Here is a 13,435-nt window from a genome sequence, read left to right on the forward strand (position 1 = left end):
CTGAGCCACCCAGGCGCCCATCAGGGGACATTTTTGGTTGTTGCAAGGGGCAGGAGGTGTGTCCCTGTCCCTCTAGTTGGCTAGCTAGGACTCAGGACAGCTCCCCACAACAAAGAATTAGCCCGACACAATGTCACTTGTGCCGAGGTGGAGAACCCCTCATTCAACTTAATCCATATGGGTTGCTATCTAGGCTGCATGTAATGAGAGGGGAATTCCTTTCGGGCTGTTTTAGGCTGAACTGTGTCCTTCAAAAAAGATATATTGGATTTACTTCACAACGTGACCTTATTTGGAAATTGGGTCTTTGCGGAGCAAGCTGAGATGAGGTCATTAGGGTGGGTCCTAATCCAGTGTGACTCATGTCCTTGTAAAGAAGGGAAATCTGGACGTAGACACACACCCAGGGAAGACCCGGTGAAGACAGAGGGAGGGATGGCCGTCCCACTGGGGCCATCAAGGCTCCAAACTGGCTTCAAGTCCAGGGGCAGAAGGACTTCTGTCCACCACTGAAGCTGGAAGCCGCAGGGAAGGATCGTCTCCCCTCAGGTCCTCAGGTAGAGCTCCCGCCTGCCCACACCTTGGCCTCCCAGACTGTGAGAGAGCTGTTGTTTTTTTTTTTGAAGATTTTATTTATTTATCTGTCAGAGAGAGAGCAAAGCAGGGAGAGCGGCAGGCAGAGGGAGAAGCAGGCTCCCCGCCGAGCAAGGAGCCCGATGAGGGGCTCGATCCCAGGACCCTGGGATCACGACCTGAGCCGAAGGCAGACGCTCAACCAACTGAGCCACCCAGGTGTCCCGTGACTGTGAGAGAGTTTTAAACCACCTGGTTTTTGGCACTTTGTTAGGGCAGCCGCAGGAAACTAAAACAAGTGCAGAGCCAATGCTAAATCCAAACTTGATACTAATGGGGTTAATAACCCTGTGACAATTAGATTAGTGTCTGGGAAAAATGAAAGATTTCACCCGGATGGTGGTTAGAGTCTCATCTGAGAAGAGAGACAAGAATATTTAGTCTTTTGGGTATTATGAAACTCATGACCTAGAGTCGGCCAAGAGCACTTGGATAATAGATGTTCAAAGCCACCAGTCGCCAAAGCCTTTCATGGGAAAATTACCCCAGCACAAAGTGCTTTTTGCTAATATTAACTTTGGTTCTATTTCAGATCAATGGAGGCAAAAAACCAGGAGATCCCATAAATCCTGTTGAGCCTGTCACAGCTGCCAAATTATGCCCTGATAAAGCTTTTGGTGGCTAATGATATGGCCGTTCACCCGGCATGGATGCGACTGAGAGGGGGCTTTCTGGAGAGCATCTGGCCCGCGATGGAGACACTTGTCATAGAGTGTTACCTGAAGGCTCTTTGGCTCTAACGAAGGGTGAAGATTTGAACGTGATTATTTCTAAATAAATAAATAATAAGGATAATTTAAAAATAAACAAAGATCTGGATTTAAAGGCTACATATTGTCCCCAGACCAAGATTAACGGTGAGTGGCAAGTTTTCGTGAGAGATAATGTCTTTTCACATATAAAAGATCCTATTGATTTCCTGTTGGTATTATTTGGAAAATGTGCACTGTGTATCTATGGAGCAGAGACAATCTTCCATCACTTGCTTTATGGGATGAGAATGGTTATTGTATCTCTTCCCATAAAATATAATCTCTTTTCCTCTTCCAAAAAAATCTACCTGTTCCTCTGGGAATTTCCAGCTGTAATCTGGGGAAGTGGATTGATTTTTTTTTTTCTTTTGCATGTGCCAGTATTTTTATATTGGGCTTCTTTACATTTTCTCCTTGTTCTCTGGAGTCTGGCTTTTCTGGATTGTTATTTGAGCCCGTCTAAAAATTCCTGTAAAATCAGTGCCATTGAAACACACACCTGATGCTGGATGTCAGGTTTCCTGTGACTTGCTTAGGAGGAGCGCCCCTCCCTTATCCTCCAACCTGGGGCTGGTGTGAGCGCCTAGGAGGGCTTTGGAGGCAACGACAGGTTGCCTGGCGTGTTGGAACAGGATAAAAATGCAAAAAACCAAATCACCGAAGGAAGGAAATGTTCTTTCTGAGGATTGGGGTTCTCAGCATTACCTCTGGGCATTTCTTCAGGATCAATGAAGATACAAGGGCAAAGTCCTTCATATTTAAATACCGTGCTCTGAGCAGCGGCTTCCCAAGCTAATGAGTTTGGCCATTGGCCATGGCCACGGGGAGGTGGGCAAACTGTAGCTCCAAGCTGGAAAGCCGGTCCCGTGGCTCTGTCTTCACCTCTTTATTAACACGGACCCTCCCTCAATTTTCCTAGCCCAAACCTACCCACTCTTCCAGGTGCAATCCCTCCACAGCCCCCCACCACACTTCCTGCCCTCTACTCTGGTTTTTCTCTCTTCCCCAAAGCCCTGTGGTATCCTGGATGGCACCGTCCCAGCCAGCACTGGATTACGACCACCTCTCATTCTCTCTGTATATGTGTGCTATTCTCCAGCACTACCGTGGGCCTACTCTTCATGCTTTGCTCCCCTTTCTCTCCCTCCACTTCTGTGCTATGCCTGGAGCCCACGTGTTTATTCTGCACTATTGCTAGATGATTTTTTTTTAAAGCCTAAAAAAAGAGTATATATATATATATATATATATATATATATATATATATATATATAGTGTGTGTGTGTGTGTGTGTGTGTGTGTGTTATAGGCTGAAATGTGTCCCCCCAAATTCACACATTGAGCTCCTAACCCCCAGCACCTCAGAATGTGACTGTATTTGGAGAGGGGCTTTAAAAGGGTGGTTAAGTCAAAATGAGGTCATTAGGGTGGGCCCTGATCCAACAGGCCTGGGGTCCTTATAAGAAGAGGAGGTGAGACTCACCCAGACGCACAGAGGGACCACCACGTGAGGACACAGGGAGAAGGTGGCCAGCCATGAGCCAAGCAGAGAGGCCTCAGAAGGAATCAACCTGCCAACACTTTGCTCTCAGACATCCAGCTTCCAGAACGGTGAGGATATAGTATCCTGTCTGTGGCACTTCGTTACGGGAGCCTTAGAGAACTAGTCCAATCAACTGGTCACAGAGCCTAGTGACACAGGACAAGGTCAAATTTCTTAGCTTTGGTATTCAAGACCCTTTATGTCCTCGTCTCACCCCACATTTCCAATCTGTCTCCTTCCTTCCTATTGTATCCCTCCGGGCACCCTCTCTGGGTGACCCCCAGGCTCCTCCTACCCAGATTCCCTCCCATCCCTGCCCCTTGTCCTCAGGGCATTCTCTTCCCAGACAGCTCTCCTCTTCCCCCAGATGCAGATCCAAACCAAGGCCAACGCAAGCCCAAGTCCTCCCAAAGCTTCAGCGATAATCCATTAACTAGGGAAGAACCAGGTTTATTGTGGTTTATTGTGGACCATGCTGTGTTTTGCGAACTGTGCTCCCCGGATCCCCCTCAGGGGCCACCATGTGTGATGGGGGATGCAGCAACCTCCTAGCCATCTACCAAGCAGAGAGCTGCCAGACTTTTTTCTGTGTGATTTGTTTGCCTTTCCACATGTTATTTAAAAAAGGGTTCTGTGGTGCTGGAGAGCGCCACCGAAAATCCTATCCTGGATGGAATGACAACGAAATGTCCGAAAAAGTCATACAAAGCTAATGGTCCTTGCTCAGGAAACACTTAGGCTAAACAAAGCCCGTAACACTTTTATCTAGATTTCCTAGAATTATACTCATTGCAAGGGATAAGCTCAATTATCAAAACTCATTGACTCCAAAAGTGTAACTTCCATATACTACCGCCCATTCCAATTCATCAGACAAACAGCTGTTACGCTGTTAATGTAATCATGACTTGCCTGGTTATTAATCTATTTTCTAAGTATGAAAGGATGGCTGTTTGGGTTCTCTGACACAGATGTGGACATTTGCCAGGTCACATCTGGCCAGGGGGTTTGTTGAACAATGACTTCATGAAGAACTCAATTCCTGTCCCCTTCGGCTGACCTTAGGGCTGTCTTCTCAGGCTCGCTTTTTCTCTATTGTAATCGAAAAATTAAATTTCAGTCTTTATGATTTATGCAGTGCTATTTCTTTCAGATTTTAACAGCACATCTTGTATGTTAGGGAGGTCTCAATGAGGCAAGGAGGGGGAAAGTCTGTAATTACGTCCCTCCAAAGTTTGGAGGACATTTCCTTGGACCTTTTTGTTTCAGAGTTCTGGCCAGAAGATTTCCCACCCGTAGGACTTAATGCTTTCTTCAACCAGCCTTTCAGTATCAAATACCAAATAGCCACCTGTGAACGTACAGTGGGTGTACTGAATGCCCATGGGATAAATGAATCAGGAACGTGTGGCTAAATCTTCCCCGTAGAAATATGCAAGTTCTTCCTCATTCCCCGTCCCCCGCCCCCCAACCTGCCAACACACACCCAGCTCTTGAGTCTCAGATCCCTGGGTATTTTCAGAGAGAAAGGCCAAGTCCCTTGGAATCAAGGTGAGTTTATTTGTTCTGACGCAGATGGATGTTCTGTTGAGACGTGAACCTTCTTCCTTCCCTCTCCTCTGCTTTTTCTCATAAAATTCCATAACTAGATTCGTAAGTCAGTATCATCCATCTGATTACTCTGTTTCATCAGAGATTCCTATGTCATAGATCTCCTATGTTTCTGATCAGTTGCCATGGATATGGTTTCGGTTATCAGGGTTCTCAGTGCCACAAGCTGTACTTTGTGGGCTTCACCCACTGTAAGGACTAATCTGGGCAAAGCTCTCAGGATAAACCTTGGTTCTTTGTTTGTTTTTAATTCCTTTTCATGGAAGTAGAAGGATTACAGATCCAGGGGAAACAGTAGGGGAGGGGAACTGAAGAATTTGGCCATATGCTTGTTTATTATCCAACATTTGCAACTCGTCCTCACTCAGAGCACACATTCCGAACGTGGTTGAAGCTTTGGGGACACTTCCCTTGGAGATGGCGGAGTTTGGGGACGTTTTAATCATTTCCTTCCTCTCCCGGTCATGCTCATCACACCACAGCATAATTACTTGTTTACCTGTCTGCTTCCTCCCCTCCCCCAAGGCTACACCCTGAGGTCCTTGAGAGCCCCCCCCCCCTCCCCGCTCATCACCGCATCCCCAGATCCTGGTGGAGTGCCTCGGCTCCTAGTTCTGAGTATGCGTTGAATGAATGAAGGGCTCTTTTCTTGTATGTTTCTCCTCTTAGCTGAAAAGTGCAGTTAAATCTAAGATCCCTTGAGACTGGGTTCCTCTGGTTGTGAGAAAAACCTGCTGAGAGAACAGGGGAGAATAGCAAGGGGTACCTGCAAAGCTCGCAGATTTAGGGCCGCTCTGGATGCAGGGCTGCCCTCGGGCGCTTGGGAGCAGGAGTTTGTGGGTTTCATTCTGCCCATCATTCGGGGAGGCTACTTCCTCCATTCCCCGCTCTCCTGCTTCTCACCTTTCACTCAACATCTCTGCTCTATGGCTTCTGCTGTCCCCGCTTCCCGCTCACGATTTCAGTTGCACAAGACCCACTGTGGCCTCTCGGACTTCTTTTTATCTTGGAATGTTGAAATTGAAACTGCAATTTTGAACATTAACTTAGTCCCCCTTCTCTTTTGCTCCCATAAGTTTCTTCCTTCAAATGCCCAGAGCAACAATCTGGTCCAACCCATCTTTCTACACAGGGCAATACATAACCAATGGATGGTTGGTCGTCAGGTGAAGGTACCCTTGTCCCAAACAAGTATGGCTAGAGGTCAGTGTCATGTGCTAGAAAACAGGGCTGCTCATGACAGCTTTCCCCAAGCGATACGAGCAGCACTGGTGCAGTCACGTGGATTTGTCTCTACAACACCCAGCATTGTGGAGCAGCGATGTGACGCAGGGGCTGAACCTCAGCTGGGTGGGGAAGGGGCTGCTGAAGCCAATCAAGGTAATTTTACCTCCCCCGTTCTTAGATTCTCAAAGAATCCACGGTTGGGTCAGTGCACAGCCTTGTTGTGAGCCGTTGGTGGGGCCAGAGCTGCATCCATTTTTGTTTCCATCCTGAGGATGATGTCATTGCCCAAGAGGGCAGAACCCAGAGCAAGGTGGGGAAACTGAGCCAGAGCTAGCGGATTAGGTAGGTCCCGAAGCCCAAGCTTTCTCTTGACTTTTAGTCATGTGATCCGATACATTTCCTTGCTGCGGAAGCCAATTTGCTTTGGGTGCTTGTACTTTGCGGCTAAAAGCACGCGGTGGAGGGCTAAGGGGTAGGAGGTAGGGGTGGTTGGGGGAGTCTTGGGGCATGGGAGATAATGGGTCATACATATGCCTCAAATGGTTAATTCTGAATCTCAGCGGGAGCTGGGCCACTTTCACAGGTGGCTGACCTGGGCAATCACGCAGGGTCCTGTGCTTGGCTTAATGCTCTGTGGTTGCTGTCTTGAAATTCCTAAAAATTTTAAAATGGAGGTCTGCGTTTTCATCTTGCACCAGCCCCACAAATTATATAGCCAGTTCCAGGCAGGTGATACAATATATGGAAAAGCAGTTGTAAACTGTAAAGCACTATACAAAACATTCCTTTTGTTATTTATAATCCTCCTGTCCTTCCTCCCAGGGACCAACACTACTGTGTGGACCCCCTATGTGCAGTCACTGGTCTTCCCGCCAGGAAACCTCCTGTTCACACAATCCAATGGTCTGCTGCCAGACCCCCAATAACCTGCATAGGCAGTAGGTGGGCTCAGACCCTCCGAGCTTCCATGGGAATATGGAGAGAAAGGTGGAGAATCATTGCTGATAGAAATTTCTTTTCCATTTCTAGGAATTTGGGGAAGCACATGGCCAAACTGAAACTAATTGTTTAACTGCTAAACAAGCAAGCAAAGCAAACACACACACACACACACACACACACACACACACACACACACACACACACACTACTAGGTTTGCTAAGATCCCCATCAAATCCACCGCCCTGTGTGCAATCTTCCTCTGCCCTTCAGTGACCTGTGTTGGACCCAGGGGCCAAACCGTTCTACCTTCACCCTTGGTGTGTGCACACACGCGTGTGCACTCATGACTTTCAGACAGAAGGAATGGCTGTCTGGCTCAGCTTTGTCCTTTCATCTTGCTGATATTGTTACTGAGTGTTACTTTGGAGATAATTAATGTGTCCCATTTTAGTGCAAAAATACACCTTGTCTCAGGTCACATGACAAATGTAACCATAAAAAGTTTAAAATGCTATTATTTAAAATTTATTTTCTCATAAAAAATGGTTCCTGCAATGATCATAATTTGAATAACTTACTCCATAGTTATGATCCATTACGGCCTGGCCCGGGTCCAGGTTTGGTAATCTGGGAGCCGCGTGAGATCCCAGTCGGGAGTTAGGACTGCGACGACCGTGGTCTCGATTGGCAATTGGTTCCTGGGAGGCTCAGTTCTGTGTCTGCCCCATTTTGCATCCGCCTGAAACTCAGGCTGCACATTATCCATTTTACACTCCTTCCTCACCCCCTCTAAAATGGAATTTCTTTGTGAAATTACTGTGGAGGTATAGAGATTTTTTAAAAAGTGGACTTTACTCCTTAGATAAGAAGTGCATGATGCTGGCTAGAATCGTCAGGACTAATGACCCCTTTGTGCTTCATCAGTGATTCTAAAGTCTTCGCTTTGGGGATCCCCCTCCCCCAAAATTGTCTGACCTCTGGGCATTGGAAGTGCTTGGAAGCAGGATTCCATGGTCATCATTTAGTAATATCTGGGGCTTGAATGCCTGTGTCACACTCCCCGACTGACCCATTTGGGTCAGTGTGTACCCTCTCTGCAGTGACACACTTCCCCTAGTGGTTAGTGGGTTTCTGTACCTCCCAAACCCACAGGGGTCCTGGGCAGGGCCTACACTTGAGTAAAATTCTCACATGTGGCAGATACAAAATCATGGGCCATCGACCTCCAGTGCCAACCTGCACGGGCAAGGTCAGGATTTAGAAAACGTTCACCTTCCAAACCAGGAGAGCTCACCGCACCTCAGTAGCCCACTGCCGTTAGCCTCACCCCAACCCCACCCCTGTTTGCTCCCTGGGCCAGCAGCATCGGCATACCGGGGCACTTGTTAGAAATCAGGATCTCTGGCCCTACTCAGACCTGCTGAATCAGACACTGCATTTTAACCATCTCCCCTGGTGAACACGTGCACAATCAAGTTGGAGAGGCCCGGGTCTCGAGGGCCAGACCCCATTTGGGCTGCCTCCTCACACACCTAGGTCTGCTTCTCTCCCTCCCACCCTCTCTTGCAGGTGTCTGGGGCTTTGACTCCAGCAGCTTGCAGGAAGCATCAGGGAAATGTCTATGTTGCTCTTTCTGTCTTAGCCTCTGGGAGTTGGCAAACAGCAAAGGCACCGCCTGGCAGGGCTCGGCGAGCCCTGCAGCTGGGTGGGAGTGGGGACTGTGGCCGGCCAGCCTGGGGGCCCTGCCGGTCCTCCCGTGCCTCCTCTCTCTTGGGCAGTCGCTCTGGACAGCTGGCTAGGGCAGCGCTGGGCGCCTGGTCCCTCCTCTGGTGCCCCAGCCTCTCAAGAGCCGAGGAGAAGGTGTGAAATGACTTTGACCTTGGCGTCTAGTCTGATCCCTCTCCCTCTGAAAGTGCTTCTACATGTTAGCCTGGTACGTTCTGAGCGCTGTGGAGTTTTGGCAGAGCGTCCGATAAGTATTTTTAGTTCCTTCCTCCTTAATGTTTGCCAGAAAACCACAGTCATTACTCATGAGCAGGGCAAATTTCCTTCCTCCCAGTCTCCAGAAGAGTTTGGGTCTGCCCTCAGATGCCCACTGAGGGTCCCCTGCCCTGGCTTTGGAGCCGTCTCTGGAATCAGCATGAAGCCAAACACCCAACACAAAGCACAACGCCATGTCATTTTTTAACAGAACGAGCCCCAACTTTAAAAAAAAATGTATTTCTAAAAATTGTAGTAAATATATATAACAGAAAAAGTACCATTTTAACCATCTGAAGTGCATACAGTTTGTTAGCATTAAGTACATTCACAGTGTTGTGCACCCATCACCACCCTCCGTCTCCAGAACTTCCTCATCTTCCCAAACGGAAACTCTGTCCTCACGAAACGCTCACTCCCCATCACCGTCCCCCAGCCCCAGGCTCCCACCCTTCTTCTCTCCGTCTCTGTGAGTCTGACTCCCCTAGGACCTCAGAGAGATGAATCACACAGTATTTGTCCTCTTTTGATGGGCACACTCCAGTAAGCATAATATTTTCAAGGTTCATCCACGTCTAGCGTCCTAAGCTTTTAAATAAATCACTCCTGTAATAAGAGTAATGCTAAATTAAAGCACATCTACATTTTTTGTTTTAAGCCAGTAGTTTCTGATTAGCCCTAGCGCATGTTTGCTAAGACAGGGCAGCTCTGCTTTCAAAAATGGAATAGCAGACTAGGAGGATACCGAGCACAGACCACCCCTCGGCTCCTTCGTGGGCATGGTCTGGGGAAAGCTGCCTTGGCCCCATCAAAGTCTACAGGATTAGGGTTTAGATCTTTCCACAAATGCCAAGATGCCAATTACCTCTGCCAAGGAGAAAGTGCCTGCATCCTCAGCATCTTCAATTCTGGTTCCCTGTGTGGATCTTATTTTTAATGGCAGTACCTTCCAGACCACAAGGGACAAGGCTCCCTCAGAAAAATCTCACCATTGGTGGAGGGATAATGGCCCTAAGGATCTAGTTCAGTAAACACAGGATTCTTTTGTGATGCACTTTCCAAATGAAGCGCACACTTTGGGATTAATTAAACTCTTTTCTAGCAGCCTGCCAGTGTAACCTTTCTTTTATGCTTCTTAGGGGGGCACACGATGTAAAAAGTCAAATCTATTATGTTCATGACTTGGAGGGAAAGATCTGGGACAAAATTACCTTACACACTGTTGTGTTTTTTTTTTTTTTTCTTTTCCTGAGTGTTGGATCAAATGGAGAGCCCCCTGAGCTGTGTGCCCGCTAAACAATAGATTTGACCCAGAAGAGTGATTTAGAATTAAAGTCATACAGACTGCTGGTGACAGTGTGAACCCCTGATTTCTTGGCTCACTTGGGGGGATGTTCAAGAGGCACACCAAAGGTGAGTGCTGGCTGTTTAAACCATAGCCAAGTTCTTGTCCCAATCTTGCGGTGATTTTGATGCATAGCATTTAATTAATTTTACAGTTAATTCTTTTCATTGTTCCTTTTTTGACTGTCACTCTCTGATCTCTCAGCTGGTTGGGAAAAGTCTGTGTCAGTCATTACCCTTGCTGGAGCCCAGACAGGGTCATCTGGCCACAGCAGCAGGCAGGCAGCCGAGACAAGATTTCAGCACGAGGACGGTTTCCTGGAAGAAGCTTGGCTGAGAAGCTCCATCTCTGTGTCCCATGAGTACCTTTCAGAGCTTCCCTTTCCCTGGCCTCGACCTCCAGGAGCTTTGAAAAAATGCTGGCATTTTTAAGATCCCCCCCATGTCAAAATAACACACACACACACACACACACACACACAAGCAACAAATAATAAGTAGAAAAGAGATAATGTTGAAAAGCAAGTTTCTCCCCTGATACCCCCCAGCCCTCCCCCCAAAGTGACTTTATCTATTCCTCATTTTAATTCTTCCAGAGTTGGACCGTGCTGCTCTAGGATTACACCTCTGCTCTTGGCTTTGTCAATTTGGGGCACTTACCTTTTGACTCCTAACTAGAAAGATAAGGCTTTAGCTCATGCAGCTCCATCCTTTCCCCCTCACCCTTTTCTGTCGTTTATGTTTATAACTGCTTTCTTGAGCCAGCATGCACATGCCATAAAATTCACCTTGTTCAATTGTACAAGTCAGTGGTTCCTTAGCGTGTTCACAAAGTTGTGCAACCACGTCTAAAGCCAGCACGTTTTGCATTTTGTCCCCCTCTAAGAAACCCTGTCTCCATCAGCAGTCAGCCCTTCATTCTTCCCTCCTCCCAACCCCTGGCAACTACTCATTTCTCCACATCCTCACCAACACAAGATATTTGTCTGTCTTTTTTTTCTCATGGTCCTCCTAGTGGATGTGAAGTGGTTTGTGACTGTGGTTTTGACTTGCCTTTTCCCTAATTACTGATGATTTTGAGCATCTTTTTATGAGCTTACTGGCCATTCATAGATCTTCTTTGGAGTAATGTCTACGCAGGTCTTTTGTCTTTTTAAATTGGATTGCTTGTTTATTGTTGGGGTGTCAGAATCCTTACGTATTTTGAATACTAGATCCTTATTGTATACATGATTTGCAAATATATATATATATATATATATATGGGTTGTCTTTTCACTTTCTTGATGGTGTCCTTTGAATCACAAATATTTTAAATTTTGACCAAGACCAATGTATCTATTTTTTGTTTTGCTGTTCTTGCTTTCAGTGTTATATCTAAGAAATCATTGCCTAATCCAAGGTCATGAAGATGTACTCCTGTGCTTTCTTCTAAGATTTTTATAGTTTCAGCTCTCACATTTAGGTCTTTGGGGGATTATGTTGAATCTGTGAGCCAGTTTGGGGAGCTGCTATCTTAATGATGTTGAATCTTCCAGCCCATAAACATGGATTCCACTAATTTAAGTCTTCCTTAATTTCTTTCAAAAGTATTTTGTGGCTTTCAGTTTTTGATGCAGTTGTAAGTGGAATTGTTTTCTTAATTTCATTTTCAGATTGTTGTTAGTGTGCGAAAATATAATTGATTTTTATATATTGATTTTGTATCCTGCAGCCTTGTTGATCTTGTTTATTGGTTCTAATAGTGTGTGTGTGTGTATATGTGTGTGTGTGTGTGTATATACCTTAGGATTTCCTATATATAAGAGCATATCATTTGTGAATAGTTTTACTTCTGTTTTCCCAGTCTAGATGTTCTTTTTTTTTTTTTTTCCTGGCTGAATTGCATTGGCTAGAACTTCCAGTTAAGTGGTGAGATTGGCCATCCTTGTCTTACTCCTGATCAATAGGGGTAAGTATTCAGTCTTTCACTATGAAGTGTGCTGTCAACTGTGGGCTTTCCATAGATGCCTTCATCAGGTTGAGGAAGTTCCCTTCTATTCCTTGTTTGTTAGGTGCTGTTAAGTGAAGGAGTGGTGGTTTTGGTCAAATGCTTCTTCTGTGTCTATTGAGGTGATTATGTCCCTTTGTCCTTTATTGTATTAACGTGGTTGATTTTCACATGTTAAACCAACATTGCATTTCAGGGAGAAATGCCACATGGTCATATAATTCTTTTTATATGTTACTGGATTTTATTTGCTAATATTTTGTTGAGGATTTTTGCATCTGTCTTCAAAAAGGATATTGGTATGTGATTTTTTTGGGTGATGTGTTTATCCAGTTTTGGTATTGGGGAATGCTTGCCTCATAGAATGAATTGGGAAGTGTTCCCTCTTGCTTTATTTTCGGGAAGAGTTTGTGAAGGATTGGTATTAATTCTTGTTCAAACATTTGGTAGAACTCACCAGTGAAGCCATCTAGGCCTGGGCTTTTGTGTGGGAGGGTGGGTAGGTGCGGGAGTTTTTGATTACTAATTCAGTCTCTTGTAGGTCTATTCGTATTTTCTATTTCCTTTTTTTTTTTAAGAGAGAGAGGGAGAGAGCGCATGCGTGTGTTCATGAGCAAGCAGGCGCGGAAGGGCAGACGGAGAGGGAGGGAGAGAGTCCGAAGCAGGTTCCACGCCCAGCACAGAGCCTGATGCAGGGCTCCATCCCATGACCCTGAGATCATGACCTGAGCCAAAATCAAGAATTGGATGCTTAACCCACTGAGCCACCCAGGTGCCCCATATTTTCTATTTCTCGAGTCCCTTCTTGAATTTTCCCTGTTTTCTTAATGTTTGATATTTACATTATTATTTTAAACCTTCTAAAAGTCATTTTCTTAACTTTAAATAATGGGCTTACGTCTTGATTTCTTGTACATCAACTGTCCACAATCTCACTTGATCCTCTACTTTGTCAGATAAGGATATTTATACCCATTCTTTTCTCCCTCCTTCCTTGTTATATCAATTAGCTTTCACAATAACAGGGTAATATTTGCATTCTGACAACACAACCAAATCTTGGGGGCTATGTCTACAGTGTGAATTGGAAAGTTAAAAAACCAATGAATGGCTTTACATCACGATGACATCCTCAGGAGTGTTTGATGCCAAGAGTGAACGCTGTGTCATCTTTCCAAATATTAAAAAAATTATTATTATTATTATATTCCATTGATTGCTTAAAATTATGACACATTTTGTTTGCTTCTTTTTTGGACCATTCTTTCTTTTCTCTTTTTAAAAAGATTTTATTTATTTATTTATTTTTAAGATTTTATTTATTTATTTGACAGAGAGAGACACAGCGAGAGAGGGCACACAAGCGGGGGGGTGGGAGAGGGAGAAGCAGGCTTCTTGCTGAGCAGGGAGTC

At 45.6% G+C, this 13,435-nt stretch overlaps 1 long non-coding RNA gene across 2 annotated transcripts; it reads left to right on the top strand.

The window, feature by feature from the left end:
- Positions 1-390: 390 nt before the first annotated feature.
- Positions 391-11,037, top strand: LOC113935367. Of its 2 annotated transcripts, XR_003524030.1 has the most exons (5): positions 391-557; positions 1,166-1,490; positions 5,945-6,108; positions 9,943-10,102; positions 10,239-11,037. It is a non-coding gene; the product is annotated as an uncharacterized LOC113935367 (long non-coding RNA). The 2 variants fall into 2 exon arrangements; XR_003524031.1 differs by lacking the exons at positions 5,945-6,108; positions 9,943-10,102; positions 10,239-11,037 and adding an exon at positions 2,832-3,269.
- Positions 11,038-13,435: the final 2,398 nt, after the last annotated feature.

The sequence above is a fragment of the Zalophus californianus genome, chromosome 4, assembly GCF_009762305.2.
Source record: "Zalophus californianus isolate mZalCal1 chromosome 4, mZalCal1.pri.v2, whole genome shotgun sequence".
Taxonomy (NCBI): Eukaryota; Metazoa; Chordata; class Mammalia; order Carnivora; family Otariidae; genus Zalophus; species Zalophus californianus.